At 44.3% G+C, this 18,455-nt stretch overlaps 1 pseudogene; it reads left to right on the top strand.

Annotated features, from left to right (window-relative positions):
- The first annotated feature begins 8,883 nt into the window (after positions 1–8,883).
- On the top strand, positions 8,884–18,145 carry LOC115685302 (putative laccase-9; annotated as a pseudogene).
- Positions 18,146–18,455: the final 310 nt, after the last annotated feature.

The raw sequence follows: 18,455 nt of genomic DNA, 5'->3' as shown, positions 1-18,455 counted from the left end.
TTTCTGCAACTTCAATGAAACTATCTTCACTAGGCTCTGAAGCAGTAGATGGCTTTAAGGGAGCGGTCCTGCCTTTGGATGTCTGCCTTTGTTTCTTTTCTCCACTATTAGATTGTTAGTTTTGCAGTAGATGGCTTGTTACAGATGTTGATTTTGTTTCATATACTGGTGATCGTTTTGCTTTTGCTTCTTGATAGGTCTTCTTTGTTGCGGCAAGAGTTGCCGGCTAAGGTGGACGAACAATCTCAGTCCAAACATAAAATGTGGCCCTTTTACTCCCGAGGAGGAGAAGCTTGTCAATCAGTTTTGTGGAATAGGTCTTCTGAAGCATTTATGGGGAGATGAATATGCTTGATTGAGAAAGTGGAATTAACTTTCAACTGGTCTTTATCGTTGTACTTGGTATTGAGAATGTAATATAGCGTGTGTGCATGATATTGAGAAGGCAATATATTGAAGGAAGAAGGCTTTGTCTATGTTATACTTGTGAACTGAAATTTGTTTACCTTGCTAAGCTTGATGATAAACAGCCAAGATGTGGCTCCGTCTTATTGTAAGGAGATCGGGATATTGCAAGGTTGCTTCCGTGGAGCGCCATAATTTCCTTTTGGAGCCTTCTAGTCAACTTTTAGTGGTAAAAACCATACCAGAGCTTAAACCGAGTTATGAATATGAGTGGTGCCTATGAAATGATCAGTTTAGCGCCCCTACAACTCCCTATTGGCATGCAACAATAATTCACTGGCAAAAGATGAGGTGCAATTGCAGGTCTTGACGATTTTCTTGTTCTTGTTCTAACCTGAGAACAAAGATGCATTTCTTGGAGGAAAGGATCCGTCTCTTTTCATTTGTATATCTTTATTTGAAGCACGAGCAAGTGACGCCACCCAATTTCACTTAGAAAAGTTTAGAAATGTCGATTGTGTTTATGTACAATAAGTCCATAGCTTACGTTTTGATCTTAGCAAAGGTCAAATGGGATCTTGTTCTATCTTTTGCGTAAAAAGGTCTCAGCCTATTCAATAGATTGGAAATTGCGACTTGCATGGTGCATGTCATTGTCTGTCTCTTAATTTTTCAAAAGATTTAAATTGGACAGTCTAAATGTTGGAGGAAACAGGATACATTTTCACCTCCAAAGAACCATCTTGCTGCGTATTAAACTTCCCATGAGACCATACAGGCTGAGAAAGGGCACACTCTCAGAGTCGGGATTAACATAATAAGACTCGGCAACTCGCTTCAATCAAGAGAAATTAAAGATGTAACTAAGGATAGTAGGCTTAATGCCCATTCAAAATTGCAAATAATGCCACATAGATCAAACAAAAACAAAGAATATTAAATGGGCAACTGTATATGTCAAAAGTTCATTGCGTCCAGATATCAATAACTCATCCTTCAAAATAACATGATCATGCCCCAAAGTAATCAGAACTATCAAGCAGAAGCTGGTGCTGCATCCTTCCTTGGCGCAGCTTCAGTACCTGCATCACCATTAGCTTCATAAATCAGCAAACAAGCCAAAAATTCCATCACCAAGTGCAAAAAATAACATTTTCTCCAAAGAAAATCAAATAAGTAAGAGCCAAGCTCATTAACATCGGATTGCCTTCACACTCCAGTTATCTAAATACAGTGATTAAATACAACTCAATGTGAGAAAAAAAGATTTCCACTTGCCACATGCTGTCACAAGAAAGTAAACGATAAGCAACCTCATCACTAGCTCACAACATCTATGGCACAATGAAGCAACACAATTGGAGTACATTAAGTCAATCCTCTTTTGTTCTTTCCCCACCCCAGGAAAGAAAGTAAACAATAAGTTGAAGCAAGATTTCTTCCTCGGAAAATCAGTGATGAGACTAGAATGACAATGAAGCGACCCAATTGGAATACACTCTCAGTTAAGAAAATCCTTTCTACATTGCAAACAAAAAATCCTTAGCAAGTCCATTCTCCATGTAAAGGAATATACCGATCAAAAAGGAAAAATATATGATTTTCAACAACTTGTCACGGTATTGGGATCCCAATATAATGGAGTTAACCCAATCGCCAACGCCGTATGTTATAAGCAAATAAGTCCCCAATAGGTGGATTCAAATTCACCTAAGGGTCCATATACAAAGCAAGCTAAAGGAAGCTCCACCTGAATCAACACAGACATCCAAAGGCAGGACCGCTCCCTTAAAGCCATCTACTGCTTCAGAGCCTAGTGAAGATAGTTTCATTGAAGTTGCGGAAACTCCATTATATTTTGGTCCATCCTTCTCGCCTCAGCAACAAGATGGACACTTAAATTCCCATTTTACCAAGTACAAACCGCCTACGGATATCATTGCTTAAGCTTAAAAAGGAAAACAAAAGGAAAACAACCTTGTTCTCAAAACAAAAAGAATTCAAGCACACAGTAAAGAAAACTCAGCATATGGGGGACTCAAGATAAAGAACAAGAATGTTTGTGCAGTAAATTCAGCAACATCCTCTGTGCCGCGGCCAAAATCTTCCACCAAAGCCTTCCATCCCCTGCAATGAAAAGAATATGAGTATGAGAGCAGGACCAAATTGTACGAAATGAACTTATTCTATAATATAAACAAGACACAATCTGAGTATGAGCGAAGCGGGGCTCTCCCTCTTGGGCGCAGATCTGAGCTCGGCGAAGGCGGAGGCGCAGGGGCTCGGGATCGAGCAGCCGCGACGGAGGGGCTCTTGGGGGAGGCGACGTGCCAGGCGCAGATCTGAGCTCGGAGCGATGCGAGGCTCTCCCTCTTGGGAGCATATCTGAGCTCGGCGAAGGCGGAGGGGCTCGGGATCGAGCAACCGTGACGGAGGGGCTCTTGGGGGAGGCGATGTGCCAGGCGCAAACCTGAGCTCGGAGCGACGCGGGGCTCTCCTTCTTGGGCGCAGATCTGAGCTCGGCAAAGGCACAGGGGCTCGGGATCGAGCTGTCACGTCCCGAACCCCGACGGGCTCGCAACACCCCTTCCACAAGGTCGTATTGATCGTGACATCTCAGGACGTGTCGCCGACCCAGAAGAAACACCCACACGAATATGCAAGCAGAAGCAAATTTTAAAACAACCCAGACAACTAACATGATGACAAAAGGATAGTCGAAACAATAATTGCATAACCTCATAAAGCAGTCACTATTACAAAATGATACCCCAGGCTACCAATTTCAAACCACAATTTTCAAAAGGGGGCGGTGGTTGACAAGCCTATCTCCTCTACAAAAAGGTACTCAAAGGACATGGTAATTTGATCTATCCTTCAATCATTGTGGTACCCTGACGGCATCTCCGAATCGATCACGGTCACGGATATGAAAATATTTGCACTACAGCAATGAGAATAAATCTCAATAAGCAGACGACCTATACCCCACCTAGGCCAATGCGTACTCAGACGAGTCTAACATGCAATCCACCAGCCAACACAATCAATTCCAAACAACATACTTACCTCGTCTCGAACTACATACCAACCCTGCATATTAGTCCAAACATGATAATGCAATAATAGCTCATAACCATATCACAATCACTTGGGCGCCATACACACTTGTATTCAACCAATCCAACCAAACACCCATACGTGCATTCAGCCAATCCAACCAATCACATTACGTACACGTGTCCAACCAACCTTCTCACGACCCGCATCAACACGCCTCAGGCCCAATCTCACGACCCGCGTAAACACGCCTTAGGTCCATTCTCACAGCCCTCGTAAACACGCCTCAAGCTCAGCCCTCCGATCAATCCGGGCCTAGTCCCGCGTAATCACGCCTCATGCCATTTCTTTCTTTCCCATGACCCGCGTAAACACGCCTTAGGTCTAACTTTCCTTTCACGGACCACCGTCAGCACGTCTCAAGTCCGTTCTCACATGCACACATGCCACACAATTCAATCAATTTCCAATGACCGCCGTCAACACGTCCCAGGTCAAACTTTCCTTTCACGGACCACCGTCAACACGTCTCAAGTCCGTTAACTTTCATTCTACGGACCACCGTCAACACGTTTCAAGTCCGTTCTTACAGATACACATGCCACACAATTCAATTTGTCATTATCACACGTCGTACTATTCAAACTCAAGGCATACTCACCACATCACAATTTGCCATTCAACACGTCGTACGCATCCAAATCACATCACAAGCCCATCACACTAGCCCACCAATCTGACATTCAAGCCGGCCACATACGAACATCAAATCCACCCACGAATGCCACAACAAACCAATCATTGACCCACCAACATTAGCCACTAATATGCACCCAAAACCCTCCCAATTCCAAACCACGAGCTCACCAATCCGACATTCAAGTCGGCCACAATCAATCATCAAATCACCCACAAACACTACGACAAGCCGACCATTGCACCCGCATAATTTAGCCACTAAACATGTCACATAATCACCACAATTCAATCCACCAATTAACCACATTTATAATTTGGCCCTAACTCAAGTTTAATCCCTAAACCGGTACTAATCACACCCTAAACAAGTCTAAAAATACCCAAAGTACTATGTAGGGTTTAGGGAGTCACTTACTAGATTTTGGCGCGGAGAAAATCGGCTCGGGCCTAAAATGGCCCGGGTGAACGGTGCAGGGCTAGGCACTGGTGCGGGCCAAACGGGCGTGCTGACCTGCCAACACGGGCACGGTGGCCGGACGGTGTGCCTGGCGCACGGGCGCGGTGGCCGAGCGGCATGCCTGGCGCACGGGCGCGGTGGCCGAGCGGCGTGCCTAGGGCGCACGGGTGAGCCGGGACGGGCGGCGTGCACAGGGCGCACGGGCGAGCTGGACGGGCGATGTGCCCGGGAGGCTGGGCCACGGCCGGGAAGCGGCCAGGCGACGAACGGCCCGGGGCAGCGGCTGGGGATGGCTCGGCCACGGCCCGAGCATGGCCTGGGCTGGCTGGGACGGCAAGCAGCGGCGACGACGAGCAGCGGTGACGGGACGGAGGGGAGGGTGAGAAGGTCGGGGCAGTGGTGGCAAGAGAGAGGGGGGGAAGCTGCGGGCTGAGGGGGGCGACGGCCAGGCGTGGCGACGACGGCGAGCTAGCAAAGGACGCACCGGAGGGAAAGGAATGGCTCGACCGGGAAGGGGGTGAGCCGGCGGCGACGGGGCGGCACGATGCTGCGGCTGGCGACGTGCGGAGGTCGGGCGGCGAGCTGGGTTGGCAAGGGGTGGTCGGGCGGAGGCGGCGACGCACGGCGGCGACGGGCTGCCACACGTGCGTGAAGGAAAGGGGGAAAAACAGTCGGCCCAGGGGGCACGGCGGCGGACGGAGGGCGCGGCGCGGCGGTCGAGCTGGCTGGCGACGGCGGCGGCCGGGCGCAGCGAGCAGCAACCAGGAAGCAGGAAGCAGTCGCGGGCGAAGGAGGAAAAGAACCAGCCAAGAAGAAGAAATAAGAAGAAGAAAAGAAAAGACAAGAAAGAAAGGAAGAGAGAGAGAGAGGAGGGAGGGGACGTGCGTGGGCAGAAGGGGAGAGAGAGAGAGAGAGAAAAGGTCAAAGCAATGATCGCAATCCAACGGTCACGATTCAAATCCGAAAACGATCTAATGGTCCACGAAAATTTCAATTATAATTTAGGAAAAAGGGCCAAAAGAAATAACCCAAAACACACTACGAGGGAGGTCTACTAGTCCAACTCTGCACTCGGTCGAAATTCCACTTTTCGCATATCCCGGGCAATATCGACGGTGGCCACAATAATATCGACACTGTCTAATTAAATTCGTCCCGAAATTCCGGGAAATTCGACACCAAAGTTTGGGCTCTAAATAACGGTAAAATTCGATCGAGTGTGATTCTAGCGAAATCTCTAATTTAAAAATAATAACCCAAGAGTGATCAGTTCCGGACGAGATTTTATTATAAGCGCACTGATGAAATACACGTTTTATAAATCCCAAAAATGGGCCGAAATTCGGAATGTCATACGAGCAGCCGCGACGAAGGGGCTCTTGGGGGAGGCGACGTGCCAGGCGCAGATCTAAGCTCGAAGCGACGCGGGGCTCTCCTTCTTGGGAGCAGATCTGAGCTCACCGGAGGCGGAGGGGCTCGAGATCGAGCAGCCGTGACGGAGGGGCTCTTGGGGGGGGGGGGGCGATGTGCCAGGCGCAAACCTAAGCTCAGAGTGACGTGGGGCTCTCCTTCTTGGGCGCAGATCTGAGCTCGGCAAAGGCGGACGGGCTCGGGATCGAGCAGCTGCGACGGAGGGGCTCTTGGGGGAGGCGACGTGCTAGACGCAGATCTGAGCTCAGAGCGACGTGGGGCTCTCCCTCTTGGGCGCAGATCTGAGCTTGGAGCGACGGCGGGGCTCTTGGGATAGGCGGAGGCGGAGGCGGTGGAGAGAGAGAGAGAGAGTGTGTGTGTCTTCTTCCCCACGAGAGCAGGTAAAGAAGTCTTGAAAATTTAAAAGAGGAGAGACAGAGTATTTTAAGCGGGATTTTAATTTTCTGCCGATCCCTCCTTTTTTATTTTTCAGCAAATCCAACTCAGCGCCACGTGTCTTCAGTTGAGTGGAGCCAACTAAGCTCATGCGTGCCACGTAGGCAGATGACCTGGTGGTTGCTAATCACTGAATATTTGCTCCTGACTCTTGGTCTCTCTCTCCTTCACGCTCAAGGCTCACCTTCCCTAGAACCAAACTTCCCCTCCTCTGTTTTTTCTTCCTCCCCCTTTGCTTGTCTTTATGGCCAACGGCCACTGCCTCTGCCCCCTATCCCTCTCCATTAACTCCTCTTAATTGCTCTCTTCTGTGTTGACTTTGGTGGCCTGGCTGTTCTGTGTCCAACGCGAAGGAGCGAGGAAAGGAGGAGAGAGAGAGAGACTAGGCTGGGGAAAGAAAGAAAGAAGAGGAAAAGGCTGGGCTGGCCCAAGCGAGAAAAGAAAAAGAGAGGAAAAGGGGCTAGGTCAGGCCCAGCCAGAGGAAGGATTAGGGGGCCGGTTCGACCCGGCCTGGTTCCGCTCCGTTTTTCTTTTAAATTAAAAGGAGAAAAAAATAAAATACATTCTAATGATGTAAAATGCAACAATGTCTAAATGCAATGTAATTAAAATTAAAATATTTTTTTTGTTTTAGGAATTAAAGATTTAATTCCTAAATTTTGTATAATTAATTGGGCAATTAAAAATAGGTGTCAACAAATCTTTTTGCGAATTAAATAGAATGTATGCGCACTTTGGTTAATCGCATGTACATGGGGCGACTGTTGGATAGGGATCCTGATCAATCTTTTTTTGTGTCATAATATAATGTTTTGATCATTTTAATTGATGATCCAAGCGTACGTATGTTTACGGCCGGAAATATTGACAATTGAGATAGTTAAAATGCTCACGGAATACTACTGGAGGATTCCCCATCTGTAAACATCACTATAAGATTGTCACTTAATCATTATTTGAGTGTAAATAAGTATACTAAACTGAATCTAATAAATACAAGAAGCATAATCATATTACAAGCACATAGCAGAATAAACTCTAATCTCTAGCCATGGTTGTCCAAGAGGAAGCCTTTGATGATGTAATAAAGATTAGGGGTGAGATGACCGCCCAAACCAGGACCGGTTCGGACCGGATCGGACCGACTGGTTTGGTCAGGTTCTCAAGGATATCGGTCCGGTTCTTGGTTCCTAAAAGTGGAACTGATTTTCGGGTGGTCCGATTCCCGATTCTGGGGTGGGAACCGAACCCGATCGGACCGACAAATATATATATTTTTCTAATTTTTTCATATATGTAATATTTAATATATATATGAAAAATATTTAATATTGGTCCCATTGGAACCGATTGTTCAATTTTTTCATATATTATATATATTTTTCCAATTTTTTCCATGGTCTTATGGGATCAAATAAGAACTACAAAGGAAAGAACGGAACAATCGGTTCCCGGTTCACAAATAATATTTAATATTGATCCCATTGGAACCAAACGGGACCAATGGTTCGGTCTGGTCCACGGTCTCAAGACTAGCCGGTCCGGTCCACGGTCCCAAGATTAGCCGGTCTAGTCCTCAGTCCTAGAAACTAGGAACCGGTCCTCCCGGTCCGGTTCCCGATTCTTGGGTTGGACCGGACCGGACCGGGAACCGCTCACCCCTAATGAAGATGCTTAGATTGAACCGCACATGAACAAAGGCACAAACCATTCATATTGATATATCTTATAAGGTATTTAGTGTCTTCTAATCAATGTCTGTGGAACTTGTGGAAAACCCTTACATAAATAAACAATGACAGTCATATTTATGAATTAGACTAGGGACCCAGTCACCATGTTTCATGTGAAACTGATTAGTGCCTATCCCCTCAAGAAAGCATGAAAAATCCAAATGTAAACTATGACTTTTGAAGATTGAGTTTCACTATTTATTATTGCAAGACTCAACATCACCCTTTTGACATTAGTATTCTAGAACTTGATAAGGTGACAAAGTGGACCACATTAAGTGTGTCTCTAGAAAAGATCTTTCAATATCATGACTAATAAAAATGGTGGATCTCCTATGACTCCGCATGATCAAATCGACAAAGGTCCACTTTCATTTTCCATCGTTGCTTGATTCACTCAATAACTCCGCTCTCAAGTAAGAGAGATATTGGAAGCACCAATCCCATTCGAGGAAGGTTGTCCGAATATGTGGTAGATGTTCCCACGAAACTCGCATGATTCCCGTGCTTGAAATGAATGATTGTGAATTAAGTTAAATCCTCGTCCCCCGTTCTAATGTTGTGTTCTACCTGTGCCGTAGCATTTACGTGTTCACAGTCGGCAAACCTACGTTGCTCGTTCTTTAAAAAGGAAGAGAGCCCATCCCAGCTCAAGAACAGTAAATGCAAAGAGAGAGAGAAGAGAAACTATTTGACTGTTGAATGATTGAGAACATGGCCACATCATCGTCCAATAGCTCGAACATCTACCTCGTTCCAATGTTACTTTTTCTGGGAAATGTTCTAATCGGAGCTCAAGCTAATAATGTCCACTATTACGACTTCGTGGTAAGTAACAAAAGGGTGTGGTGCTACATGTGCAGTTCATTTATTGTTTTGCTAGAAATTAATTATTCTCAAATTTTTTTATTTTCCAGATATTGTAGATAGACTCTTCAGAAATTACACATTGAGAGGGAGAGATAATGGATGTCACTCGGGTTAAAACATGCGGATGAAGAGACGACAGAGTCCATCCGTTTGACCATCCCTTTTAGTTTTACTTAGGCGAAGTAAAGCAGGGATAATCTTGCACACTTGATTACTTGGGGTATGTCTTATTTCGTGGACAAATATGTACAAAAAAAAAGTTTTGTTGGGGCAACATCTGCTTCCAATCGTCTGCGCAGGTTGTCATCCTTGATATAAGAAGTGAGAGAGAGAATGGACCGAGGCATTGTGTGCAAAGCTTCTAGGAAAAATTTTATACACGCTCGGTGTATGTGAACCCAACTCACACATACTGTTAGACTAGATGGAGTCCATTTAGGACACACACAATCTAATTGTTACGAAGTCTAATCCAAAGTTTAAGCTTATTAATGGAGGAAGATCACATGCATATAAAGAACACATAAGCTCCATTGTTAAGCTATATGGATATGTTCAAACTCCTACTCACATGCAAGCCGGATTAGCAGTGGCACGTGAAATTTGACTGATGGGGGTGGATGCACACGGAAAAGGGACAAAACCTAACTTTAATACTATGTTGGAAAGTCCAAGTACAACCAAACGAATGGGTTGGACTTTCCAACATAGTATCAAAGAAGAAAGTGAAGGCCATGGAATAACGTATCCTGTTAAGCGATGTAAGATATTTTCAATTGTTAAGCTTTTGGATTTTCTATCATGGTATTAGAACTAGGTTCTGCCCCTTTCATGTGTGCATCCTGTTAATAAAATTCCACGTGCCACTTTTAATCCAACTTGCACGTGAGAGAGGTGTTGAATTATCTCCCATATGGAGCATTTGTATTCATGTGTTGTTCCTCCACTTATAAGTTTAAGTTTTTGAAGTAGATTTTCTAACATGATATCAGAGTTAGGTTCTACCCATTTCACTTGTGTATTCACCCCCATTAGTTAAATTCAACTTGTGACTTCTAATCCTGCTTGTATGTGAGAGGGGTGCTAAAATATCTCATATTGCTTGATAATGTCGACTAAATGCTCTTTTTATACACGTGATATTCATCTACTTGTCAGTTTAACCTTACCTAATTGTCAAGCGAGGTGAACATTTTCAATACTAACAGCGAATGTGATTTAGCCTCACATGTGCTGTGCTTTGCCGAGGACTCCATGTGACTGACATCGTCATTGATGCACTTATTTCATCAAAGGAAAATCAGTGGGATGATCGACTTCTTTTCTTTCTTCTTTTTTTTTTTTCTTTTTCTTTTTCTGTTGTGTGTGGACCATCACTAGGTAAATTTTGAAAGTACATCAAACTTTGTTTGAATTTGGGGACCAAATACATGGACCCCCCAACGTCTCCGCTAAACGTAGTCCACGATAATTGCTTTATCTTACCCAAGTAGAAATTTGATCGGCAAAAGAACACTACAAGTGCCATAACTTGTGTACAGCGCTCACTTTGGTGCCATAAGTTTTTTTTGGATCACTTTAGTGCTAAATTTTTTGAAAAACGATCACTTAAGTGCCAACTCCGGTGCCGTACACAATTTTTCGCCGGAAATCCAACGTGGCATTTTTTTTATTAATTTCTGAAGTTGACGTGGCTCGCCGGAGATTGGCACTTAAGTGATCGTTTTTCAAAAATTTTAGCACTTAAACGATCGTTTTTAAAAAATTTTAGCACTTAAGTGATCGTTTTTCAAAAATTTTAGCACTGAAGTGATCCAAAAAAAACTTTTGACACTTAAGTGATCGTTTTTCCTCCAATTTGGCACCAAAGTGATCCGAAAAAAAGTTATGGCACCAAAGTGATCTCCGTACACAAGTTATGGCACTTATAGTGTCCTTTTGCCCAATTTGATCGGTTGGTAACACGTCCATACACAATCTTTGAGCTAGAGACAGCATGTAATTCGACAATCAAGTACCTTATGCAGCGACATTTTTTTTCCGCAGTTGAGAGAAATCAATGTCACAAGAAATTGCACTACCACGACAATTCTAGTTGTGAATGACAGTCTTCCCGGCCGGGCCAACTATTCGCGTTCGAAAGTGCGATCTTGTGTACGTGAAGGTTCGTAATCAAGGATTATGTGGGGTCACTCTTCACTGGTACTTTCTTCCGTCCATCTTATTCTAATTTTTTTTTGTTGCTCTCTTATTGTTAGTTTGCGATGCGATAGACCACTAAAACGAAACATGTCACGCTCCGAACCCCAACGGGCTCACGACACCCCTTCGATGGCCGTATTGAATGAGACGTCCTAAGATGCGTCGCCAACCCATACGAAACATGCAAAGACGTACGCAAGCGGAAGCGAAATTTAAGTAACCCTGACAATAGTTAATGACAAGGGATAGTACTACAGCAATCACAAGTACACAACATCAAAAGGGAACAGTGTGGTTGGGTAGCCTACTTCACTATATAAAAGAAGGGCATCCAAAGATGAAACGAAGCATCAAATGCCCAAGGTCACTCCCGGTCTCTGAACCGCACGTGACGACTATCCGTCACTCCAAACCTGAAAATATTTAATAACGGAGGATGGGATAAATCTCAATAAGCAAACAACCTAAACTTCACATAGGCCAATGCGTACCCAGATGAGTCTCCACATGCAATATAATAACCGACAATTAAAATCCACATGAACATACTTACCTCTCCTCAAATCATGCGCCAACTCTGCATATTAGTCAACTCACATTAATGCAATAACACCCAATATACATATCACCATCATTCGAGCGCCATACACAAGTACATTCACCCAATTCAATCAAGCACATATCGCATGCGTGTCCAGCCACTTTCCATAACCTGGGTTAACACCCAACAGGTCAGCTCTCCGATCAATCCGGGCTCCATCCCTCACTGGACATTTCACACTTTCTCACGACCTACGTAAACACGCCTCAGGTTAGCCCTCCGATCAATCCGGGCTCCGTCCCTCACTAGACATTTCACACTTTCTCACAACCCGCGTAAACACGCCTCAGGTCAGCCCTCCAATCAATCCGGGGTCCGTCCCTCACCGGACATTTCACACTTTCTCACGACCCGCGTAAACACGCCTCAAGTCAGCCCTCCGATTAATCTGGGCTTTGTCCCGCGTCAACACGCCTCGAATCTTTCTCACGACCCGGGTCAACACCCCACAGATCCTTTCTCACAACCCGGGTCAACACCCTACAGGTTGGCAGCCCTCCGATCGATCCGGGCTTGTTCAAGAAAACACATACGCCACATAATTCAATCAATTCACACATCATTCACATAATCAAATATCACACAACCATTTCCAAATAACCACAACACAATTCGCCATTCTAACACATCATAAAATCCAAACTCCAGTCATGCTCCCCACATTAGCCCACCGACCCGACATTCAAGTCAAAACATTCAAATATCCAATTCACTCACAAGCACCATGACAACCCAATCATTGAACCCATCTCAATCAGTCACTAAATTAGCCACAAATCACCCCAATTTAATCCACCAACTAGCTACAATATCAATGCAATTTGGCCTACCAATGGGCCGCATGCGAATATCAATAATAGCCCTAACTTAGCCACTAAACCGGTACTAATCAACCCCTAAATAAGTATAATAATATCCATTATATTAAGTAGGGTTTAGGGAGTCACTTACCTAAGTTTGGCCCGGGAAAAACCCGCAAGGGGCCAAAATGGCCCGGGCGGAGTGATTGTGACTTGGCGCGAGCGCGGGCGCACTGGCCGGTAGTCTCGGTACAGCCCTCGGCACGGCCGGGGCGCTCGGCCAGGCGATGGGCGAGCGGCCGAGCGAGCTGGGCATGGACGAGCGATGGCCGAGCGAGCTAGCGAGCGGCCTGGCGGGTGGGCAAGTAGCATGGCCAGGCGAGCGGCACGACCGGGCGAGCGAGCGATCGAGCGGCATGGTCGGGCGAACGGCTGGCTGGACGAGCGGGCGGCCGACTGGGACGGGCGAGGTGCCGGGCACGAGGGTCAGCCTGGATGGGCAAGGCGCAGGGCAAGCAACCGGTGACGGCGTCAGGCTTGGCCATGTGAGCTGCCAGGCGACGGCGGCGGCGCGGAGGAGAGGGGCAGGTCAGCCGGGTCGGGGGAGAGGAAAACAGGGGGAGGGGAGGTTGCACGGTGGTTGGAGGTGGCACGGTGAGCGGCGGTCGGTGGCTGGGCAATGCAGGATCGATCGGCGAGCGGCTGAGCAGCACCAGGCGAGCTGCCGGCGTAGTTGCAAGCTGGTGGTTGCAGGGGCGACGGGCGACGGTGCGGCTCGGCTGGGTGGAGTCGGGGTGGCAGTGGCTCCGACAAATGACCAATGAGCGGCGGCCCAAGTGGCTGCTGAGTGGCGGCACGCGGTGGCTGCGGCGAATGGCGGTGGCAGGCGAGCGGCTGGGCTGGGGACTGGTCAAGCAGGAGCAACAGTGGAGAAGGGGAAAGGAAGAAGAAGAAGAAGAGAAGAAGAAAAGGAAAGAAAGAAGAAAGAAAGAAGAAAAAGGAAGAGAGAGAGAGAGAGAGAGAGAGAGGAGTGGAAGTGTATGGGGATGGGGGAGAGAGGACGTGAGTAGCTGGGGGGAGTGGATGTGCCCATAGGGGGCGCGGCAGAGAGAGAGAGAGAGAGAGAGAGAGAGAGAGAGAGAGAGAGAGAGAGAGAGAGAGACAAAAGTCAACGCAATAAGTGCGATCTAACGGCCCACATTCGAATCCGAAATCGATCCGATGGTCCACGAAAAATCTTAATTATTAAATTACGAAAAAGGGCCAAACACTAACTAAAATAAACCGAGAGGGAGGTCTACAAGTCCAAATCCGCACCTGGTCTAAATTTTACTTTTCACTAATCCCAGACAATATCGAGGCTGGCCACAATAATATCGACACCGTCCAATTAAATTCGTCACGAAACCCCTAGAAATTCGACACCAAAGTTCAGGCTCTAAATAACGGCCAAATTCGATCGAGTGCAATTCTAGCGAAATCTCTAATTTAAAAATAACCCAAGAGTAATCAATTCCGGACGAGATTTTATTATAAGCGCACTAACGAATTACACGTTTTATAAATCCCAAAAATTGATCGAAATTCAGAATGTCACAAAACAAGGGCAAGGCTTAGTTAAAAAAACCTTGGAAATGCAAGATAGAAATAAAGAATAAACGACGTGAACTTGTATCGCATATTGTACTAAAATATAACCTAATCAGCAAGTTTTATGCTCAGGTACCCATAGTTATCTGTGGTGGTGTTCATTAGTAAGTTTAATTCAACTCGGTTTTCTGAGTTTGCCTTAGCTAAAACAAGATTAATTTAATATATGCGCACAAGTCAACCGACATGAAAATTGCATAATTATTTACTTGATGACGAAACTATATTTCATCTGAATAATGTGCAAGAAAGACATGGAATTTTGTTTATGAAATGCAAAGAAAAGGGACTAGCTCATGGGGTTCATTTCTAGGTGATGGAATTCAATGATTTGTAGGCATTTATGAATAATTATGTACGAGATGAAGCAACCGCGAAATCCATGGTCAGATGGTCCTGAGCATATTACTTAGTGCGCTATTCCACCGGGAACAAATTTCACTTATGAAGTGAATTTAACTGAAGATGGAGGAACCATTTGGTGGCATGCCGACAATGAGTGGACAAGATATGCTGTGCATGGTGCTATTGTCGTTCTACCATGTGAAGGTTCAAGTTTCCCATTCCCTACACCAGACGGAGAACATATAATCCTGCTCGGTATGTGCTTTAAAGATTTCATATGAGACTCTTTTGGACACAAATCTAGAGGCTAGGGATATGAAGTGGATCAGAACTTAACAAAATAGAATTCAGATATAGAAAAAACATGGATTTCTGAGATTCATGTAATACTACAAACTTGTCCATCTTAGTCCATCTCAATCACTTAAGATTTCGGCTACCAATCCTTTGCTCGACTTTTATTTTTTGTCCATAAGATGGACTACTCGCCCACTATATCAAAGCATACCTTTTCCTAAAAGCATATAAAGTAACTAACAATTGAGTGTCGTTATCTCTTTGAAATCCTTACAAAAGTTTATAGTATAGTGAAGATTAAATTCCCTTACTTGAATATTGAGATTATGTCACTGTTTCATTTGGAGATTCTGGTTTAATGGTTAGAACTTTCTACAATGGCACTCCTTCTATTTTCCAATGCATCTTTCCCGCCCAAAGGAAGATGAGGAAAAAAAAAACTTATGCAAAAGTGAAAAAAGTGACTATGCATTGGCGTTTGAATGGTAAAAGCAGATGCTAAAGTAATTTAATTTCTCATTTTCCTCTCATTATTTGCAGGTTCTTGGTATAACGAAGAACTTCTCTAAATAAAGCCTTAGAGATGGCATTGTCGATAGGCAGTCGTGATATACCTCTTGCAACTGGTTACATGATCAACGGACAATTTGGAGATTTTGTTCCATGCTCGAATGGTACATTTAATTTGTGGTCTTAAGTATCTTCTTTTTTATCCTTTTTTGTTTGGACATTGTGAGGACGAGGATAGGAATGCAGACCATGAGGCAAAGGCAACTTCCTTGAAATGTCTACACTTTTTGAGTTATTGTGGATATATGATTTTCTTTCCCAAGAATATACTGCAACCCATAAACTAATACTTTTGGCACTCCTTAACTGGAGTAAATCTAACTTGCATCCCGATTACATAGACGTGTATGAGTAAGCATTAAATTGTCTACATTAAAGGCATTAGGGTTTTTCCACATTCCGTCGATTTGTACAATGTTCTAATATATTGTTTTTTCATGCTATCAATTTGACAGAAACAACGCCTCACTTGTTTGTTGATTATGGCAAGACCTGGCAAGACCTATCTCCTTCGTATAGTCAGTGCGGTGGTCAGGGCAGAAATGTTCCTCACTATCGCTAATCACAACATGACGCTAGTTGGAATGGACGGAGCATACACAAAACCAATAGTCGCTTCATATATAATGATAGAACCTGGACAAACAATGGACATGTTAGTTACCGCAAATCAATCTTCGGGAAGGTATTACATGGCAGCTGAACGGTTTTCAAGTGAAGACATGACTGTCACTGATTTTTCCCACGTTGTTGCTACTGCGATAATCCATTATAAAGGGAACTACAGTCTAACAACACCACCGAGTTACCCAAATGATACCCTACCATTTTATTATGACTATAGTGCTGCAGCGAGTTTCACACAACAACTGAGAAGTTTAGCAACTGAAGAACATCCCATAGACGTCCCTCACGACGTGACGACAAGGATGTTCATCACAGCTACCATGAACTTCGTGTCTTGCCCTGATGATTCGTGTTATATGGGTGATACCAAGATGTCAGCAACTCTGAATAACATAAGTTGGCGGGACCCATCTGTAGATGTGCTACAAGCTTATTACAGGTTCATCTCTTATCCGCTTAGTTTGATATTTTCTTCCTAGACTTTTTATCACAATATGCTCTAAACGTATTTTGGGATAAGAATAGTAGGAGTGTCGTAATTTTTGTGCAGTACTTATTTGAGTGCCATAAAATATTTTTCTGCTTACTTAAGTGCTACAAATTTGAAAAATCGATCACTGAAGTACCATTGGCGATTTGCCTCGCCGGAAAGTTCGATGTGGATGCCAATCTTCATATGTGGCACCATTGGCGCCGAAGTGGACAATTTTTGTAATTTTTTTCGCTCACTTAAGTGCCATAAATTTGAAAAATCGATCACTTAACTGTTACAAATTTTAAAAAAATCAATCACTTAAGTGCTATCAACAATTTGTCTAGCCAGAAAATTTGCCACCGACCTTGCCCAAATTTGGTGCAGGCCTTTGCGCCCTCACCCGCAGCTAGCAAGGCCATTGCGGCCTCGCCGGTCAAGGGTGAGGCCTTTGTGGTCGGCACACAGAAAAAAAAATATAAAAATAAAAATTTTTAATAGAAAACAAAAAATTCACATAGGACGATTTGCCGGAAGTGATACGCAAATGATCGAATTTACTCCGATGTGCCACTTAAAAGAGCGAAAAAAGAGTTATGGCATTCAAGTGACCAACGTATAAATGTTATGGTACTTATAATGTACTTATCTCAACATCTCTGTTCACGTTAATGATACGTGATCATTATGAGTAACACATCTTTGCCATTGATATGTAGAAACATCAGTGGGGTATACACTGCAGACTTTCCCGATATTCCAGCAGTTATGTATAATTTCACGGGAGATGATTTGCCGACCAGTCTTGCGGAGGCTGCTATAGGAACAGCCGTAAAACTTCTGAATTACAATGAAACCATAGAGATAGTTTTCCAAGGGACTAATTTGTTGAATGCATCAGGAACTCATCCAATGCATATGCACGGATATAGCCTTTATGCCGTCGGGCTCGGCCTAGGAAATTTCAACAACGAGACCGATCCTCAAGCGTACAATCTGGTCGATCTGCCTAAAGTCAGTACATTTGGAGTTCCTAAAAGAGGATGGCTTGCAATTAGATTCAGGGCAACTAATCCAGGTACATCTCATTCTCTTTTCCTTCTTTTTTTATGTAAGTTTAATGTCTAACACCAGATTTTCAGTTTAACTAGAAACATTGAAACATTACCTGGGTGAGGTCAAATGTTAATTAATTTGTCTATATGATGGGGAAAAGAAGAAAATACACAAAAAACACATAATATACGTAAAGAGCTTTGGGAAAATAGCAAAAATCATTTTTTTCTCTCTTGGTATGTGGCAGGTGTATGGTATTGGCATTGTCATTTTGACAGACATATGACTTGGGGAATGGATACCACTTTTATAGTGAAAAATGGGGATACCGAAGAGACGAGTATGAGGCCACCTCCTTCGTATATGCCCCCTTGCATTGCCTCGAAGCACAAGTTATTTGGTGAAACTGATCAGAATTTGGAAAGTGACATATAATTGCCAAGATCAGGTAAAAATCACTTGGCCATTGGAAGTCATTGGGCACCAGGCAACAAGTCAATGTTCACGTGAATTTTCGCTTTCATCGGCGCCATGGAGTTGCGTTTAGATATCTCCCTTAGAACAATTGAAGTGAATAAATTACTGCGTTATGCATGTGGATCTTCCATGTACATAACTAGTTTTCGAATTGGATATTGTTCAGAAATTCCTTGATTGATTTAGATTATCTCAATTAGCCAAGCGGGTCTAATCAATTTATTCAATTAAAATGCGGAATAAGAGCCAAGCGTGACGGAGAACTAAA

The sequence above is a fragment of the Syzygium oleosum genome, unplaced genomic scaffold (genome assembly GCF_021117445.2).
Source record: "Syzygium oleosum isolate NSW1041296 unplaced genomic scaffold, Sole_v2.1 Sole_v2.04, whole genome shotgun sequence".
NCBI classification, from domain to species: Eukaryota; Viridiplantae; Streptophyta; class Magnoliopsida; order Myrtales; family Myrtaceae; genus Syzygium; species Syzygium oleosum.
This window is presented reverse-complemented; position numbering and strand designations above follow the sequence as displayed.